The sequence below is a fragment of the Cyanistes caeruleus genome, chromosome 1 (genome assembly GCF_971803275.1).
Source record: "Cyanistes caeruleus chromosome 1, bCyaCae1.hap1.1, whole genome shotgun sequence".
In the NCBI taxonomy this organism is placed as follows: domain Eukaryota; kingdom Metazoa; phylum Chordata; class Aves; order Passeriformes; family Paridae; genus Cyanistes; species Cyanistes caeruleus.
In genome coordinates, this window is record NC_141701.1 from 49451392 (window position 1) to 49470091 (window position 18700).

The 18700-nt window shown below is 39.9% G+C and overlaps 1 protein-coding gene and 1 long non-coding RNA gene across 24 annotated transcripts in view; one reads left to right on the top strand and one right to left on the bottom strand.

Moving 5' to 3' along the window:
• DLGAP1 (DLG associated protein 1) overlaps window positions 1-18700 on the bottom strand; it is a 401340-nt gene that overhangs the window by 97194 nt on the left and 285446 nt on the right. The gene's annotated exons all lie outside the window — the stretch shown is intronic.
• Window positions 5306-9800, top strand: LOC111924965 (uncharacterized). The gene is made up of 2 exons (XR_002861955.2): window positions 5306-6819; window positions 7560-9800. It is a non-coding gene; the product is annotated as an uncharacterized LOC111924965 (long non-coding RNA).

Genomic DNA, 18700 nt, shown 5'->3' on the forward strand with positions numbered 1-18700 from the left:
ATTTTTCTGGGTTTGAAGATCTCCTTTTGTGCTCTTGTTTGTAAACAAATGAACCTCTGCATGGGGACTTCCTGCCTTGAAGCTAAAAAAAAAAAAATCCCAATAAAACCTCTCTTTGAGTCCAGACTCTGCTAAAGGGTCAAGTGTGAGGAAAAAAATTCTAAAACTTGGAGATATCCAGAAAAAGCTTATCTGCTGAAGAGCAAAACAATGTCATCAACAGAAAAATGGCATTTCTTCCTTTTGCTTCTACTACCAGAATACAAACTGTTCTTGCTGCATGGACCAGCCAACACATACCACAAAACTGCATGGACATGCCTGTGACACAGAGTTTTTCCCATGCTGAGAAGAGGTGGAAATTGCAGTATGGTGTTTTTGTCTGTTTCATTTTTCAGATTGTCCTGGGAAATAGAAGAAAGAACTTAAAAAGGAAAAAAAAAAACAATCTAAAAGCCCCCACAATTTGGTGTTATGCATCTTTATCTCCAGCTGTTGTGCAGTTTTTGAGTGAGCACAGGATGTCCTGCCAGAGAGCTTCTGTTTGTTTGAGGGTAGCAGGAAATGAATCAATGTTTTATGGTAGAAAACGTTTCTAAAAAGCCCAGTCCCTTTTAAAACCCTCCACATCTGACTACTGCCAGCTTCAGAATCAACCATAGAACCACTTTGTGATTTTGTTACAATCCTGCTTTCCTCTCAAAGGACACAGAAGCTATGGGGACTTTTTTGTCTTTTTGGGATGTCAAGGTATTGAGATTGTATGAACTTATTTCATGATCAATCTTTAATTATTAAACTATTTGCAAACAAAGGTGACTACTGAATAAAAATTCATATATACATTAAAACAAATCTTCCCTTTTATCTCAAAGGTCCTCTCAGGTGCTTTGTACAACAAAAAAATACCACAGGGCAATGTTTTTAAGGAACATTTCCCTTGTCTTTGACATACTGTATTTTCTCCTTGCTTTCTAGACATGGTGAAAGAATAGAACACAGCACGAAAGTGGCACATATGCAATCAAGTTGGCAAGAAGAGCAGATGGAAGATGATGCAGACAGACATTATACAATTCTCTTTAATCAGAAATCTGGTCTCCATGCTGATTCTGATTGCCATGTGCGTGTGTGTGCGTGGGAATAGTTGTGAGCACTCTTCTCTTCCACCCAGGAGAGTGAAAAGAGATTCTGAAAGGTAGAAACAGTTCCACCCAGATGAACCAGCTCAACCCAGTGATGCCAGGGTAAGCTGCTTCTGTGTAAAACCGGTTTTGTTTACACTAGAACACAAATCCACCCTATCTTGTCACAAGAAGCAGGGTAAGATGTAACATTGTGAGAGCAGCCAGCTTGAGAAGAATGGTTCTCCTCTCAGAAGACCCTCTGAGGAAAGCTGTAAGCTTTAATGTCCCCCTACTGCCAATCTTACTAGATACATGTTCAAAGGGGTTTTGGAGGTCCTTGCTGGAGGCAATTTGTCTGAGCCTAGACAGAATAAATGCATGAGAAAGTCTCTTGCCTTTTTCAGCACAACTCTCTTTGTGTGGGCACTAATGATCCCAGGAACTAGGGCTGCTCAGCACAGAGAAATATATTTACCCAAGTTGGAAAAGATCTTGCATCAGAATAATGGGTGGAGAATGCAGATTGCCTGAGGGCCTGAGCAGGTCAGCCATATTCACACCCTTGCCTTGAGCCCTTTGGACCTTGCTGGGGTGAGAATGAAGTCCTCCACCACTGCACTGATGAACTCTGCCAGCACAAAAATTATACCCTCCTTCCTGCAGAAACCACTCCTTCAGCTCTCCTCGTCAAGTCCAGGCTTTATCCACCTGATTCCACATCAATTTCCATTCTTGGTTATTTCAGAACACCTCACTAGTAAGACCCAAAAGTCATCTGCAGTCTGCTCACATGAAATTCTTATTTTAGGAATTCAAGCATTCCCCCTGGTCCTATCACTACATGTCCTGCTAAAAAGTCCCTCTCCAGCTCTTTTGTAGATTCCCTTTAGGTACTGGATGGCCTAAAAAATATAAAGAAGATATTCCCTGTTGGAGTTCTTGTGAAGTCACAGTCTCCACCAGCTCGGACCTCATCTGCTTAGCTAAGTTTTCAGGTCTCCCCCATTCATATGATAAAAGTTTGATTAATTCTGCCAGTGGGAACACCAAAGAGTTACAGCTCTCTGCCAAACCACAAGAGGAAAGCAGTTACTTTTCAGGAACGTCACCTGGCTGTGTGCTGAGCTGGCAGCACAACCAGCTCTGCCTGCTTAGCACCACGATTTATGCAGGAGCTCTGGCTTGCTCCTGGGAGTGGGAGGATGGATCTCCAGCGCACTAAAAGGCATCTTTTGGGCAGACTTCCCGTAACTGGAAGGCCCTCCTGTGCTACTCCAAGTTACAATATTGGGCAGTATTTATCTACAAATAATGTTTTCTAGGTAAATACTAAGAAAGTATTTGCTCTGGTGAATGTCACTGCAATATTTATTTAAAGAGCAAATTTTTTTCCCGAAAATCTGCAATACATTTTAAGCTTTCAGTGTCTTCAATTCCTCAGGTCCTCCTGGAGTATGTAACCAGGCAATGATCACCCACACACAGCATGGCCATGTGCCTGAAATCCCTGTCACATATCTGCATTTGAGTCACCTCCTTCAGAAAGACATTGCCAAACATCCAGATTAGATCTGCATAAACAGCTCCCAGTGAGATTAGGGAAATAGCTTAATTTTGCAAGTCAACAACATTACTCCAAAACCTTCACATACATAAAGAGCCACCTGCATTTTCCAAAAAATGTGTTTACGTATGCAGCAATTTTTATTTTTCCTATTCAGTATTCTGCCATTTCAAAACTTTTGGTTACCTAGTAAAGGGGGAAAAAAAACCCAAAAAGCAAAAGCAGCAGATTCAACACCATCTGTACAGATGTGCAACACAAGACAAATGCCTGGAGAAACTTGAAAAGCAAGCACATTTTACAGCAGTGAGGAGGGTAGGCTAGTAACTCTGCCAGGAAGAAGGCAAAAACCCAAAATCCAACTAAGCTAAGGGCCTGAGCTCACCTTCTTACTTCTCTGAGTAACAGTCCTACGTCCAAATGAAAATTTGAGGCTGTAAGATTCAATGCAAGGCAAAGCATACTGTCTAGCAAATTCTGTATCTCACCCATTGTGGACACACATTATTTCTTGATAACATTTGCAAATTATTGACCTGGAGTGTAATATGTGCTGGTGATGACCATGGATTTTCTCTCCTCTTGTGTCTTGATGGGGTCATTTTGAAAGATCATGTATACCCTCTTACTAAGTGGCTACTTCAGTATTCTCTATTTTAGCAGGTAATTCTCACGCAGTACATTTTCTTTCTCTGCAGACACCTGGAAGATGGTGACTTGAAATACAGTCCAGCTGCTCCTGAGGCACAGGGGTTGGGGTTGGGGTGTGATAAGACAGAGCAATGAGCTCCTGGATAACTCTACAGCCATTTTTTTCGAGATGTGTCTGGATAAGTACAGGTTGGAGCTCAGATATGACTTGCAGCTGTCTCCGCCTGATAAAAAAAGCAGAGTTTTGGGGAAACTGACTAAGATAAAACCCTGCAAATTTTCCTGTCATACCAAAGAAGCTAGAAATAGTAACTTTTAATCTATGTTTTTATTTAAAGTAATGTCTGGATTGCAAGTAATATGATGGTATGTAGTAGGGTGTCTGGAAAATTCTTTACTGATCATCTGGGCAGCAGTCTGCTGCTCTGGGGGATATTCTCTTTTTTTTACTAATCTCATAAAGTAAAAGCAATACCCCAGGAGCAGGGAGAATTTCTCTCCATGTAACTTTACCACAGCTATTCCTCGGAGAAAAAGGAGAAGCTATCGCTTTCCCTTCAGATGCTTTTACATCAAAAGAAATTCCTCAAAACAAACCCAGCTAATTCCAAACCCCCAGCTATCCACATATATTTTAATATTCCCTTTCTCTATTACAAAGTATTTCCAGTTTTGTTCTTCAGTAATTACAAAAGGACCTGTTTGCTGCAATGAGACACAACGAAAGGTGATAACCTGTTATTTCAGGTATATATAGTGCTCTGGGCAAGTTGTGTTGAAAATACTTGTATTAAGGAGGGCTAAAGCACAAAATATCTCAAGGTGGAAGTCTGAAGTCAATATCCATTTTGAAAATCTTCTGATAAACAGAAGTTTGTTGAAAAGATGTGAAATTATGCTTAACACATGTTTTTAGATTTTTTTTGCCTCCTTATAAAAAAAACCCAACATATGCTTCCTGTGTTATAGGCTGTTGTTGGGCCAAACTTGTACAGAATAAATCCTGATGAAGTAGAACAAATTTTATTTTTGAGCATGAGAAAAACAATGAAATAAATATCTCAAGAAATCTGCATAATAATGTAAAATCCTGCTTGGGACTGAAAGGTATTTTTTTTTTTTTGAAAATCTTTAAAATAGGTATTTTTTAATCCCCTGAACCAGAAATATCCTGAAACATTTATGTGGGTTTGTTGGTAAAGGAATGGACAACCAGTTGTAATGCCATTCACCACACTGTCAGTGTCAAGTACAATAATTCAGATGGAGGCAATGAGAATGTAAAAAATACTTCCAGAGAGTGGATGCCCTTCAGAGTTGTGGAACTTCAAAAGGGTTGTGCAGCTCATTTTAAAGGAAGAAAGCCTTAACTCCTGAGGAAGTCGTGTGACTTCTTGACCTGTAACAGTAGGCATTCTTATGTATTTCCAAATATTTATTTGAATTTAATTTCTATACTTGGAATTAAAAGATATGGTTTACTGAATTAGTACACTTCTCTTTTCCAATGAAAATATAAAGTTAAAAAAAAAAATTAAAAAAAGTGTGGATGTCTGTGTTTGTATTGAAAGGGATAAAGCTAGTTCCTTACTGATTTATAGTGTGCTCTCTATCCCATCTAAAGCACAAAACAAACATGTGGTGAATAAGTTAAGAAAACAACCCCTCTTCTTCTCAGAACATAAGATACATGGTATATTATGATGAAGGATATATGGTGAAGCTGAAGATGGCCTTTGGTCCTGCTCAGAAGAATAAAACATTTGGATATCTAAGCTTTTGATTAAAACACTGTAACAGAAAAAAACCTCAGCACAACAAAAAAACAGCCCCCCAGAACCCCTCTAGATTCTTCTGGATAAATACCATCTACTGACATTTAAAAGAACATTACAGGAAATTGATGGTGGTTCATGGTTTCAGATTTCAGTGTGGACTGAAATTTGCTGTGTGACCTGGAGGAGAAGCCATATAAACCCTCAGTCTCAGAAGACAGGTGTGTTAATACTTCCCTACAGCACCTCTGTAGCTGTAGGTGGCTTTGTGATGCTGAACTAAAGTCAGCAAACATAACTGAGCTTCTTTGATGGAAATGAATAGCAGCACCAAATTTTTATTGTATTATGGGAAGCTAAGGTCACAGAACAACTGAAATAGTGATCTTCAGCCCCAGAGGCTGATATTGTATATAAAGCAGAATACCTGGTTAATCAAGGCTCAAGGATGTTTGGAGTGGTGTGGTGGTTTCACATTGATTGACATTTGGAGAAAAGTAAGAAACTGCCCACGGAAGTGATTTCTTTGAGAGAAGCAGCTGTGAGCTTCCTCTCTGCCTGAGACAGGCCAGTAGCTGGCCAGTTCTGAGAACTGACAACATTTTGCACCATTGAGAAATTAGATCCACCTCTGTGAATTCCACATTTTAAAAACCACAAGGCTGGGAGCTCTTTCTCTTTGCTTCTGGCCTCGAAAGGTAGCAGAGCTCTGGTGAGGCCGGCCCTTCTCCCCCATGGCCTGTGCGGCCTGGGGAAGGCCGGGCCGGACCCCAGCGGCTCCTGGGCAGGGGATGGAGGCTGTGGGACCCCAGTCCCAGGCTGGGCTGGGCCATGGCTGCTGACATCTCACCGACACTAAAGCACCCCTGCCCCGGCCTGCACAGAGAGCTCCAGGCCGAGCCAGGGCTGCCCACCTCTCCCAGCGGCTGCCGGCAGAGGGAGGGGCCCAGCGCGGCCTGAAATCCAACACCGTGACCGCCGTGGCGTTGGGTGAGATATTGACCCTTTCACTGCACAGATGAGACCTGCAGACCTTGTTCCTCTGCCCAGGGAGAGAAAAGGACAGAGTGACGACAGGTAGAAAGACAACATGGAAACGTCAAGGTCAGTAAAGAAAAGAGTCAAGCCCCAGACGGAAGGAGGATGAGGAGATGCAGAATGGGCTGAAATATTCTTTTGGTAGGGCCATGGAGATGGACAGTGATATACTGAAATATCTTCTTTAATTAATGAAAAAGAGTATGGGGGGATGAAGTATTCAAACTGTAGATCTGAGCAGAGGCATCCAATGAAGAAGCCAAGCAGATGTTGGAGTAGCTGTGATCCCATGAGACGCTTGAACAGAGAAAGATGAGAGCTGATGAAGACCCTTTGCATCCAGGGAGAGAAGAAGACAACCTCTGTTCCCAGAGATGATCACAGAGACAGATGAAGAAAACCTTTGCCTCTGAACAACTCATCCTTAAAATAATACCCCATGAGTTCATGGCCCATGGACACACCTCTAGGAGGGCTGTGAAATGGAAGGAATTTCACAAAACAACTTTTTGCCTGGGCGGCTGCTATTTGTGAAAATGAAAAGCCAAGAGAAAACTGTTTCTTGTGGAGAAGTCTCCATGACATGACAAGAGAAAAATCCTCTCCCTACAAGAACTGATGAAAGCTATTTAGATAAAAACTATTCATCTAAACTATTGAATAGGTAGTACTGCTTTAACATGCCAGGTTTTGTCTCTGTGTGGTCATTTGGGAAGGGAAAAAGTTGGGCACGGGGAGGAAAAGGTGTTCTGGAAGTTTTATTCTGATGCTTCTTATTCTTGTAGTCCTGTTAATAAAGTTTCTTTACACCTTTTAAGTTTTAAGCCTGTGTTGCCCTTCTCCTAATCCATATCTCACAGCAAGAAATGAGTAAGTACCCTGGTGATTTTAGCCAGCGCTAAAACCCACCACATTATTTGGTGCATTGGCTGGGAACCTCAAATTGGCAAATCTAAACCACTACAGATGGTCAAAAGGTACTTGAGAAGAAGTATATTTTCTGATTAAAACCATTATTGACTATGGATGGTGATTGGTATGGATTTGATATCATCTCAGGTCAGTGGTTTTGCTGTAGTATGACAGAACTGCTTGAAAAGCACTCCAGCCTAATAAAACTTCAGTAACCTATTGAAAAGTTTAATGCCTAAAATGTCAATTTAAAATAAATTGTAATGAAACCTGTATTACTTTCTAAAGCCTGGCAACTCTTATGAGGAGGGCCAGAATTTTGCCCTGAGAAATTTGCCCATAATTTAATTTTGTATGAGTAAGTACCCTTTTCCTCAGATATCCTTTTCCTTAAATGGCTGTTGTGTATACAGAAGGTATTTTTACTGCTCTGCCACCTTGATTAGGAAAACAACAACATTATGATAACATTAATCCATTTCTTCTTGTCAGGATCACCAGGGCAGAGACTTGTGTGATGACTGAACAGCAGTACATCTTTGTGTGCAGGTGGGATGCCACCTTTGAAGGGCTGCTCAGTGTCCTGGGACTCTGGTTTCTCTTGTGATGTGTCAGGTAAGGGCCAATTTGTCAATCCATTGAATTCTGTCTCTCCAAAAAAGCATATATGGGGGGTTGAAGCTTAGCAAAATTAGGTTGAGCATTTCAACTCTGCAGCAGCTTTACATGTTCTGGAACTATCCAGGAAGGGATGGGTCAGTTGTTAATGACGTGGACACACCTGAGCTGCCTGCTGTTGTATGGGCATGCACTAACACATCCAAGGGGACAGAAGAAGCACTGGTGTCCTGCTCACTGTCTAAACACAGTGTTGCACCATGGCTAGACAAGCTGAGCTGCTCCAAATTCATCACCTTTTCAATCAGAGATCAGCTGTGATAAATCACCATGTTGGACCGCAGAAATGCAATAGAACTGGGTCAGCCTTCTTTACCTGACTGCTACTGGGAATCATATAATAACATGTACAGAAGGGATTCAAAAAGCTTGAGAACAGTGTAGAGGTGACCTTGAAAAACTGAAAGCCTGGTCACATAACACAGTCACGGATGTGTACACAGAGGCACCATGGATTACCCAGCAGGCAGGGAGCTGGAGAATGCTAGCCTGAAAAAGTAAGTTCACAGTAGCTAAACTGAGGGAATAATTCCTCAAGATGTTTTAATAGAGTTCTGTCACTGGAGCCAGCCAGCCACTAGAGGGAGGAATGATCTAGTGCTGCCAATGACTGCTATTCATTATGCTTCCACAATTCATTATGTTTTTCTTAAAGCTCATCTCATGAGGCTTGCAAAACCTTTCCAGCTAAAGGAAAAAAATACCGAGCTTTCACAGTTGGTGAAGAAAGCACACAAACACGAAGTTCAAGGGCTCAGGAAACAGAAAACATATAAAAAGAGAATCTGCACGTCTCCTTAGGAATATATTCTGATTTTTATAGCCCACATGAATTGTGGACCTGATTTTCAATTAATTAGGATCCATAAGGCAATTTAATTTCATAGCATTCAGCATATCATTAACAAAAATTGTAGGATTTAAAGCTTTTTTATATGCCTTTTGTGATTCAAAGTATTTTTCTTGGTAACTAGAAAGGGCAGGTCAGTACTGGGGTTGAAAGAGGTATTTTCCTCCTGTACATAAACTAGCAACTTGCTAAAAATGTAACTTCCATATTCTTCAGGAATAAAGCTATTTGAAAGTAGAAACCAAAGAAAAGCCCAACACAATAACACACTCTCAGTGGCTGCATTGCTAATCTTGAGCTTTTTCACTCCAGATTACTATGCTAAACATCCATTTATAGCAGGAAGGAAGCAATTTGGATATGTGAAGCAGGGTTTTGTGTGTAGAGCTATTCACTATTCACTGATAAGATATTCAGTAAGAGGAAAATGCTAAGTAAAATTAAAAAGTTGTTTTTATCTGAAGAAAAGCAAGTACTTAACGAGATAGGTAATTGCTAGATGTTTAGCAGGTCAAATCTTAGAGTTTTGCTAGAGGTCTGTCAATGGAAAAATCTGAGTCACATTTTTTTTTCCTCAATTTAAGACTAATTCTGCAAACTTAGCAGGCCCAGTTCTGTCTTTCCAAACAGGAAATAGGTAAGCTTAAACTAAGCAGAAAAAACTTTTTCATAAAAAGAAAAGACTGCGGAAAGCTCATGGATAACCTAGTTTTGAGTGCACTAAGAGATTCAGATGTAAGTAGAAAACTGCTCCTTCTCTAGCCCTTGTGGGTTTTACTGTACCTGTCTCTTGTTAGACAATTAGGCTGTCATCAGTGTAGAACCATTGGTGCTGCTGTCAACCCTCTTCAAAGAGGAGAAATCAGGAGACAGTATGTCAGAGACAAATCTTTCCCACAGCCTTCCAAATGGCTTTTAATCAGAAAATTCACAGGTTTTCCAGGAATAGTCACACACAGAGCATACAGTGGGAACCCCCTCTACTCAACCAGACTGTGATTTTCAGTGTGTGGTGTGCTTGCTTCTCTCGCAGAGCATACCATGGCAGCTCAAGCTCTGAAAAGTACTAAAATATCTTTTCCTAGCTCTAAAGGCCTTCCCTATGGAAAAAAAAAAAAAAAAAAAAAAAAAAAAAAGAAAAAGAAAAAGAAGGCATTTTAAGATTCCCTTCTGCTATAGTGTGAAGCGTAAAAAATAAAAGAAAATTTATAGAGAAGTGAGTGGGAAGCTGTGCGTAAGCGTATGTGGGCAGGTCGTGGAGGGAAGAGGAGATGTACAGCCAGCTGAAGGGCAGCATGCCCCCTGTGAGAGTATCTGAGCCACCTCTAGGACATATGTTAGCAGTGGGTGTGGGCTGCATGGTGGTAAGAGATGGGATGTCTGTCAAGTTAGAAAAAGATCAGACCTATGAATTTCAACAGAGACAGCAGAATGCAGCATTACTTAGTGCTACTGCTGGGAGTAGCTTGCTCCCCTCTGGGCTTTCACATGGCACAGGGAGAGAGCAAAGATGTGCAGCAGGTGGAAGGAGAGAAGGGAAGCACAGCTGAGGAGGAACTACAAGAACTGACCCTTTTATTCCTTGGTGGGGCTTTGCCAGCCTCTGCAGTTCTTCCTCTGGCAGGGAAGCACAAGGATGATTTATTTTCTTCTCCCCATGCTGTGCCTCACTGCTCCCGCAGTATGGTGGGGCTCTTCCCAGACATCTCAGTGAGCACTAGAAAATGCTGCCACTAAACAGGAGCACAAAGCAGAAGCCAAGAGCAAGAGGACAATGACTAACACAGACTGTATACCATCTCTACAGCCTCTTTAGAAGGTTCTGTAATTTCTGCACTGACTGTAGTGAATCAATCCTGGTGACAACCCAATGTATAGGAGGTGCACATCTGCCCCGAGCTGGAGGCACACGGACAGCAGTGCTTGGACAGTGGCCAGGAAGGGAACAGCAGCAGCGGGATGTGCTCGGCCCCTGCTCCCCAGGGCACAGCTCCTGCTGTGCAGGCACAGCACAGTGTGCCACACTCTCCCACCGCTCTGCTCCCCTCTGGCAGAGAAAGGGGCACGATACCTGAGAGCCTTGCAATTTCAGTCCTTCATTTTAATTGCTCAACTGATCCTCCCCTTCCATAGGGGAACAATTCAAGCCAGGCTTTCTGTTCCAGGTGCACCCCTCAGGCTCTTTTCTGACCAGAGAAACACCACGCAGTAAAATCATACCTTAGAGTGCTCCTGAACTATAATTAACCTTAGTGTATCATTTTTATGGAATATAAAGCAGTTAAATTTGTCTGAAATCAAAAGGCCTTGGAAGAAGAGTGGCAAGATAATGTTTTTTTTAACAAGCAGCTTGATTAATTCATGGCAGAAGTTATCATCCCATTGTGTTGGGTAGGAGGCAGACATTTAAAACCTCTTATCAACTTTGTCCAGGGGAGAAGAAAAACCTCAATAGATTTGAAATGCTACACTTGAGACATTTACACAACCCACTGCAGAATCCAGCACTGAGGACCCAGATCCCAATTGCATAGGATCCCCAAGGACTGTCAGAGAAACAGTCAAGAACCATTTTTATGTGTCTTATTCCTATTAAGACTCATGCCCTGGGGAGAAAAACTACTGTTGATTTCATGAATGGTACATACCTCCCCACGGAGCACAATGCCATCCCAATGGATATCTCAGGCCTTTACTGGGGACAGTGGGTAGCCACAGGAGAAGGGCAAGAGATTTACATTTATTACTCAGATCTGACCTGGATCACATCTAACATTCCCATACAGGCTGGCTTCAGTGCTGGCCATCACAGAGGCATTGAGAGAGTAACTGTGAAATATAGGATAGCACAATAGAAACTGTAGGATTCAACCCAGAAGTAAACTTTTACCTGTTTCTGGCTACTAAACAAGATTAATTTTACTTTTCATCTCTAGAAATATTAATATTCTATTTATGAGAAGGGTTTAGATTTTTTAGAATATTGATAGCTGAAAATGTTGTAAAAGAAGCTTGCAAATAAATCTCACAAAATTTAAATTTGGAGTTCTAAGGTTTACTTTACATGTCAATTTTATTTCGTCCTCTTCTTTAAACATACTCCTTAAAAATAAAGAACCTTCCTCTATGTATTATTTACTCTATTTTGTACCTGGTTTAAAGGACTTACATAAAATAAAATACATAATCTGGGAACACATTCAAAAGAAGAAGAATCTCTACAACATCAGCATCCAGCTATAGCCCTATTTTTAAAGAGATAAGTGTTCAGGTGATTCATTGTTTGTATGAACATCAAATGGAATATTTTATTATTCTTTGGGCTGTTGCCCTTAGGGGAACTAGTTACATTAAATAACAAACTACCATTACATGGACATACTGATTCCAAGAACAAGGGAAGAAATATAGTCATAACAGGCAATTTCAGCAGAAAATGCAGGCTTGTCCATATTCTGCCAGAGGCAAAGCACTCAGATGGATACCACAGTCATCACAGAGATATAACGAATCTGATTAGCTTCTCTGGAGAAGGAACAATTAGAGCTGATGGGATAAAGCCTCCTCAGCACTCACGTGTGTTTGCATAGGGATCAGTGTGCAAGGACACCTGACTGCTGGCCAGTGACAAGGGCACCTCAGCTGCTGGGCTGTGGCTGTGAGCCACTGCAACAGCTTCTGTTTGGAGAAATGGAGCAGGGAGCAAACCCAGTTGCTGAGGAAATCACTCCAAAGATAGCTTGAAGCGTGACTGAGTGCAGCTACCCACCACGTGTACAGTGGCAGCAATGGAGCACCAAAAGCAAAGGAAGGCAGAGCCACTTTCAACACAAGCTGCACGCCTCCCCTGTGCAAGGATGCAAAGAAAGGGATCCAGGAGTACTAACAACAGACTGGCTGTAGTCAGGACAAGAAACTGTGGCATGAAAAAACTGTGAAAGACTCAAAAGAATGATGTTAATAACTGCACTAGTGAAAAAAAAAAATAATTAAATGACCACTGATGAAATTCTAGCAGGAGGATTAGGATTATAATAAAAGGGTTATTATAATTAGGGTTATAATAAAAAAAAGCAGAAGATGCTGCTCCATACTGATTATTCTCAAGGTGTGAAACTCATAATAAAAGGAAATAAAATAAGCAGTGGGAAGGTGGAAATACTGAAATAGTTTATAAGACATTTGTTCACTGAGTGAATGGACAGTGACTGTAATTGTGCTGTTCTTCATGCAAGTCTTTTAACAGAGAAACAGCTCTTTTAACAGAGAAAGGACACTTAGCTAAGTCCTGAGGTTTATAAAAACATTAAGTTATCACTTTCTAAAAAAAAAGGAGGAAAGGTACAACATAGTGATGTAGTGCTGACATTCATTCCAGTCACTGTCAGTCTAACATCTCATTTATGAAGAAGACATCATCCACTCCATCTCAATTCAAATTTGCTCATCACAGGTAAACAATAATTAATTTGTGCCCTAAGTCAAATGATCTTTTTGTAGGGGGCAGGGAAGTGGTGGAGGACATGAAGTAATAGACAGAGTTACCTCTTTGCCAGAAATGACATCCTACCCAATAGCAAATGACTGAACTGCAGTGGAACAGTCTGACTCACCAGCATTTCAAACAAGTCTGAGCAACATATCTCTGCCAAAGCCCTGTTGTCTCACAGCTCTTACAGCCACATGGTTGACATGAGTCCAACAGATCCTGAGCAAAGCTGGAATCCTTAGCTAGAGATTTAGATTGGACCTTATTGATAAGGCAGTGCCAGCATTTCTGAGATTTCTAACGTTTTTGATTTCAGCTTCATGAGAATGGTTTAATGACATGGTGGTTACATCCCACTAGAATAGAGAAGAAAAGACCTATTCAAAGTAGAAATTGTTTTCCCAAAAATTCAATTTTTTATAAATACAAATTTTTCACTTCTGCAAACATTATGTGATGAAGCTACAACTCAGTTGATGTCATTGACAGCATTTCACCCGGAGAGTTCCTAAGTTTTCTGCATTATGCATTTATCCTCATTTTTGAGACTTATGCAAAGTTCAGAATCAAATTATTTCTTTAAATGCAGTAAAATCAAAGTAGCAGTTTTAAGTTTTGTAAAACAAAGAGGAAAAGTAATAAATTAATTAAGAACCTTATATTATTTGGCATTATAGTACATCTTCCAAGTTTTGTTTTGCAGACAGTACTAAATGCTGATTGTGAGAGTTTTAGTAAATGTCTATATCATAACAATTTTGGTGTGATAAAGTAATAAATAATAACTGTAAACATTTCCAGGACTAACCCAAGGAGGACTACCTCCCAAAAGTAGTTTCTCAAGGCTTCCTTCCAAGCATAGTGTAATGAAGGCTTAGCACAGATTTGCTATAGCAATTGTCATATATAAAACAGGAGAGATTTATATACTAGTCCTGAAATCTCCTGAGATTGCCTTCAGCATGATGCATCACTGTCACCGTGCAGAGCTGCACAGACACAGCTCAAGCATGTCTGCCAGCCCAACATTACATGAAGAAAGAGAAGGATTTGGGTGCTGTGGATGTGGTTGCTGGCATTTGGAGATGACAGAACCAGTTAGTGCTTTCTGCAGTCGCTGGGCTTGCTGGAGGCAAAGCTGCTGGGCAGCTGAGGTGCAGGCTGGTTGGTAGCACAGCCCTTCTGGAGAGGAATGGGAAATTGCTGTGTAGCTCAGCTGCAGATGGAACCACAGAAATCACTCATAAGAACCCAGTAGCTGCTTCAAAGGCGCTTTCAACAATTTTTTTCCCCAACACCAGCAAATTACACAGTGATTGTATGATTGATCTCTGCCCTTGTGGTGTACAATGAGCAAGAAAGCAGGCACAATGTAAAAAAGCTTTTAAGGATTTTCCCTCATTTCCGCATGCCTAAAAAGATTTATAAATTCATTAAGAGGAGAAGAGATTTTAAAAAGACAGGTCTCTTCAGATGGACTTTCATTCACATGTGTCACAGGGAGCAGAGTGGTATTTGATGCTGCACCTATTCCAGGGGCCATACACTTTCTTTGCTGCCCCATGCTTCCACCCTTTACCTTGCACCTAAGCCAGCAGAGAATTACTAAATTAAGCTGAAGGTTGCTCTGTCTTAACAGTAATACAAGCACAAGAAAATAGAAGAAACAAATGACTGGGTATCAACATCACTTAGATAGTAATAGTATCTCTTATTCTTACAGGCAGAACAACTTTTCATCTTAATCTCTCCTTCTCCCACCGTAATATGATGCAGGTTAACAGAAGATCCCAAAGCATGTCAGCAGAAACACTGTCTTGTACTTTCACATTAAAACTAAAGCAATGTACACTATTTTAACTTTTTCCGTTTTTAATCTGAAAGATCTTTGCCTTTTCAGAGTGAAAAATGATTGCACTTCTAGCTGAGCAGAATAGAAAATTATTATGAATAATTAACTTAATTATTGTTGCCTGTTTGCTTGTCTTGTTATGTAGAACATTAAGGACTGCAGACTGATTTTTTTTTGCAAACGCACATCTCTTTTTATGCCTGTGAATTTTCTGCATGGCAGGTTCAATACATCAGCTGAGCTCCCCTCAGCAAACTAAACCAGATAGTACGAGATCACATACCAAGGGTCAAGCATGGTATGGCTGGCAGCGGTGGGAACATGATTTCAAAACGCTAGCAATGAAATAACATTTAAAGAACATGAAAGAATTGCGCAGCACTGCTGTGGGTGGGATATCTATATTTACTGTTCAACAGCAGGCCTTCAGGAATAGTTCGGTCCTGATGAGAGTTTTATTTTTACATTTGAAAAATAAGTTAAGAAAAGGAAGTAAGAACAGTTATAGTGGGTATATTCAACAGCCTGAGAAAGACAGACAGAGAATCAAAAAAAAATAGGTCTGGAAGTGTCTTCAAGAGGTCATTTGGTCCCTCCTTCCACCCTAAAGGAGGATCAGAAATACCTAAATTTGTTCTGACAGACATTTTTTTACCCTTTTCTTGAAAATGTCCAGTGAAGTGATTTCTTTTGGCAATCAACTCCCACGCTTAACTATCATTACTGCTCAGAAAATTTTCATAACATATACCCTGTATACGCCTTTGCAGTCTTTTATTTTTTTTTCCCTGTCTCCACTGGACATTATTAATTCCCTTTCTGAGGCAGCATTTTAAGTATGTGGGAAGAAGTAGGGCTAAAAATAAAATAAAGAAGACCGGTTTTGCACACAAACATGCATGTTGGCTCTGTAAAGACTATACACTAAAGAGATGGATGTGAAAAACACATTTTGGTTCAGTAATTATAATTGGTTTTTTTTAACACAAGCCCTAGGAGTGCCCATTTGATACATAAAGTACAATAGGCTTTGCTTCTAAGAGACAACAGTGTTACCTTGCATTCATCAACATCATTTGTTGTAAAATGAAGAAATGTTTCTAGAATTTAATTGAGAGAAGCTAGGATGTTGGAAGTCCTAACTTTCCTCTGTAGCTATGTTACATATAAAGCTAAATCTTGTGGAAAAGTGAAGCAGAAGACTAGACACAGGACAAGGATTTTCATGTCTGCAAATAAGACAATCATCTAAATGAGGTTGCTGCTTTTATTTTACAGATTAATGACTTCCAAAATTTTTCTATAGTAATACCAAAAAAATCATGTTTTGGCTAGAAAAGTTATAGGCTTTTCCTTTTTTTGCCAATGTTTATGCCTGGAGAAGAGAAGGCTCTAGGGTGACCTTATTGCAGCCTTTCAGTACCTAAAGGGGGCCTACAAGAGAACTGGAGAGGGACATTTTACCAGAGCATGTAGTGATAGGACGAGGGGGAATGGCTTCAAATTGAAAAAAACCACCAAGTTTAGATATTAGATTAGATATTAGGAAGAAATTCTTAACTGTGCCTGTGGTGAGACATGGGAAGAGGTTGCCCAGAGAAGTTGTGGTGCCACATTCCTGGAGGTGTTTAAGACCTTGTTGAACAGGGCTTTGAGCAGCCTGCTCTAGTGAAAGGTGTCCCTGTGCACGGTGGGGGGGTTGGAGCTAGATGATCTTTAAAGCCCCATCTAACCCAAACCATTCTATGATTTTTTGGATAGTCTTATGAAAGTTTATTGTAACAGTAGGACTGCCTCAAATTTCAGCAGGTAAAAGTACAAGTGGAACTATAACAATAGAATACATCACAGATTACAACAAAATTTTCACTTCTCATCTCAGAGAAACAAGAGATAATATTTATACAAATATGGTAATATGGATGCAACAGAGCATATGTACTGTCTCCAGAGACAATTGTTGGTTCACTTCTGTGCTGCAAAGGCATCCACACCTCTGTGTATGTGGCACAAGATTTCTCATGCCCATCAGTGATACTAAGCCTTAAATGACTGAATCTGTTTTATAAATCCATCACTAACAACTGTTCATTAAAAGCTCCAACATCCTCCAATAAATCAATATCCTCTCCTCCTTCAATATCATATACACAAAACAGATGTCAGCTGCCATAAGGAAATAATTGGCTCCCAAAGTATGCCCACCTACTACATCAAAATAAATATATTTTTCATTGTTTTGCCTTTAGAATTTTTTGTGACTTAGAAATTATTCACTGAACTTAATCATACTTGACACACAAGTCTGAAAAGTGAGAAATGTGTCCAACAGCTTCTTCCTAATTTCAGAGAGAAGAGAGAATGGATTGCAATAGTATGAATAAAAGGTTAAGTAATATATCATGCATCAGTGAATGTGAGCTGGGAAAGTTACGACCTAGGCCAGTAATAGTTCCAGAATACTGTTCCTTAGGCTGCATGTCCAAAGCTCATGGAGATTCTTCTCTCTTTAGTACAAAATTAAAAAAATCTCCCTGTTCAAGAAAAGAAACAAAACACACCTCAAGGAACATGGAAACAATTTCTTTGCTAGCTACAGGTTTGATAAAAATGAAAGAGACTACAACATGAAACAATTACACAAACGGTACTGAAAACATATTGTAAAACACTAGTAAAATATTAATCAGACTTATCCCTTTTGTACTAATTAGCAAAGTCATTGTTCCCTAATTGGAAGTCGCTCAGCAAGAAAGAAAATTAACAAGCTTCCCTGCATGTGTCTAAAAATATTCACCATAATGAAAATGTAGTATTTCTTCTCCCTTCCCCCATCTGTGATCTGGATCAGATCCCTTTAGCAGAATGAGGCCACCATCTCATTTAAAAAAAAAAAGACAAAAAAAAAAAAAAAGACAAAAAAAAGAAAAAAAAGGAAAGGAAAGGAAAAAAGAAGTGTTCTTTGTTTATATGTAATTTTTTATTTTTTATTTTTTTTTTATATTTTGGAGTATATTATAGTAATATAGAAACATCTTAAAGTAAATAGGCACTCATTCCCAAGACTGGGATGGTTTTCATACCTAAGGATTTATGATGTGCCGTATGGTGAAGTGTAGTGTAAGGACATCAGCTTCAGTTTGCTCAAATGACAGAACAGCCTGGGCACTGTTTCAGGCTAAAATTATCCATGCAACCCTCATAATTTCCCTCAGTGCAGACACTTCCCAAGGACCACTTTTACCAGGACCAGGGAATTTCCTATCTTGAAATATGTCTTATACTAAGTAACGATGTAGTGGTTTGATTTTCCTTCCAAGTCATCCTAGCAGAGCTGGTGCTACAACTCTTTAAGATTTGGTTAGTAATATGGGTTGGAGTCAACACTCCAGCTTGGTGGTTTGGAACTGACTTGATTAATTCTCAGTGAGGTGATGTGAAAGTTTGAGTTCAGGATGTATAAATCTCTTTCTCATTGCTCTTGTCACTGTTACTAAGCTTGCTAACAGAGTATACCATTTAATTGATCTTGATAATTTATTGTGAATTGGTTTACAAAGCAATTTTGTCTCCAGATTCCCATAAACATATAAGTAGAAAGTACTTTATTTGTATTACCACATAAAAATATAAACATGGGTGTAAACAAATAATGTGCCCCTATTTTGAGATACTATTTTTTAGAATGTCTCTGATAAACTTTAAAGGTAGAAACTGTTTGGTTTATTTTAAGTCATCTATTCAGTAAATCACAGGAACAGATG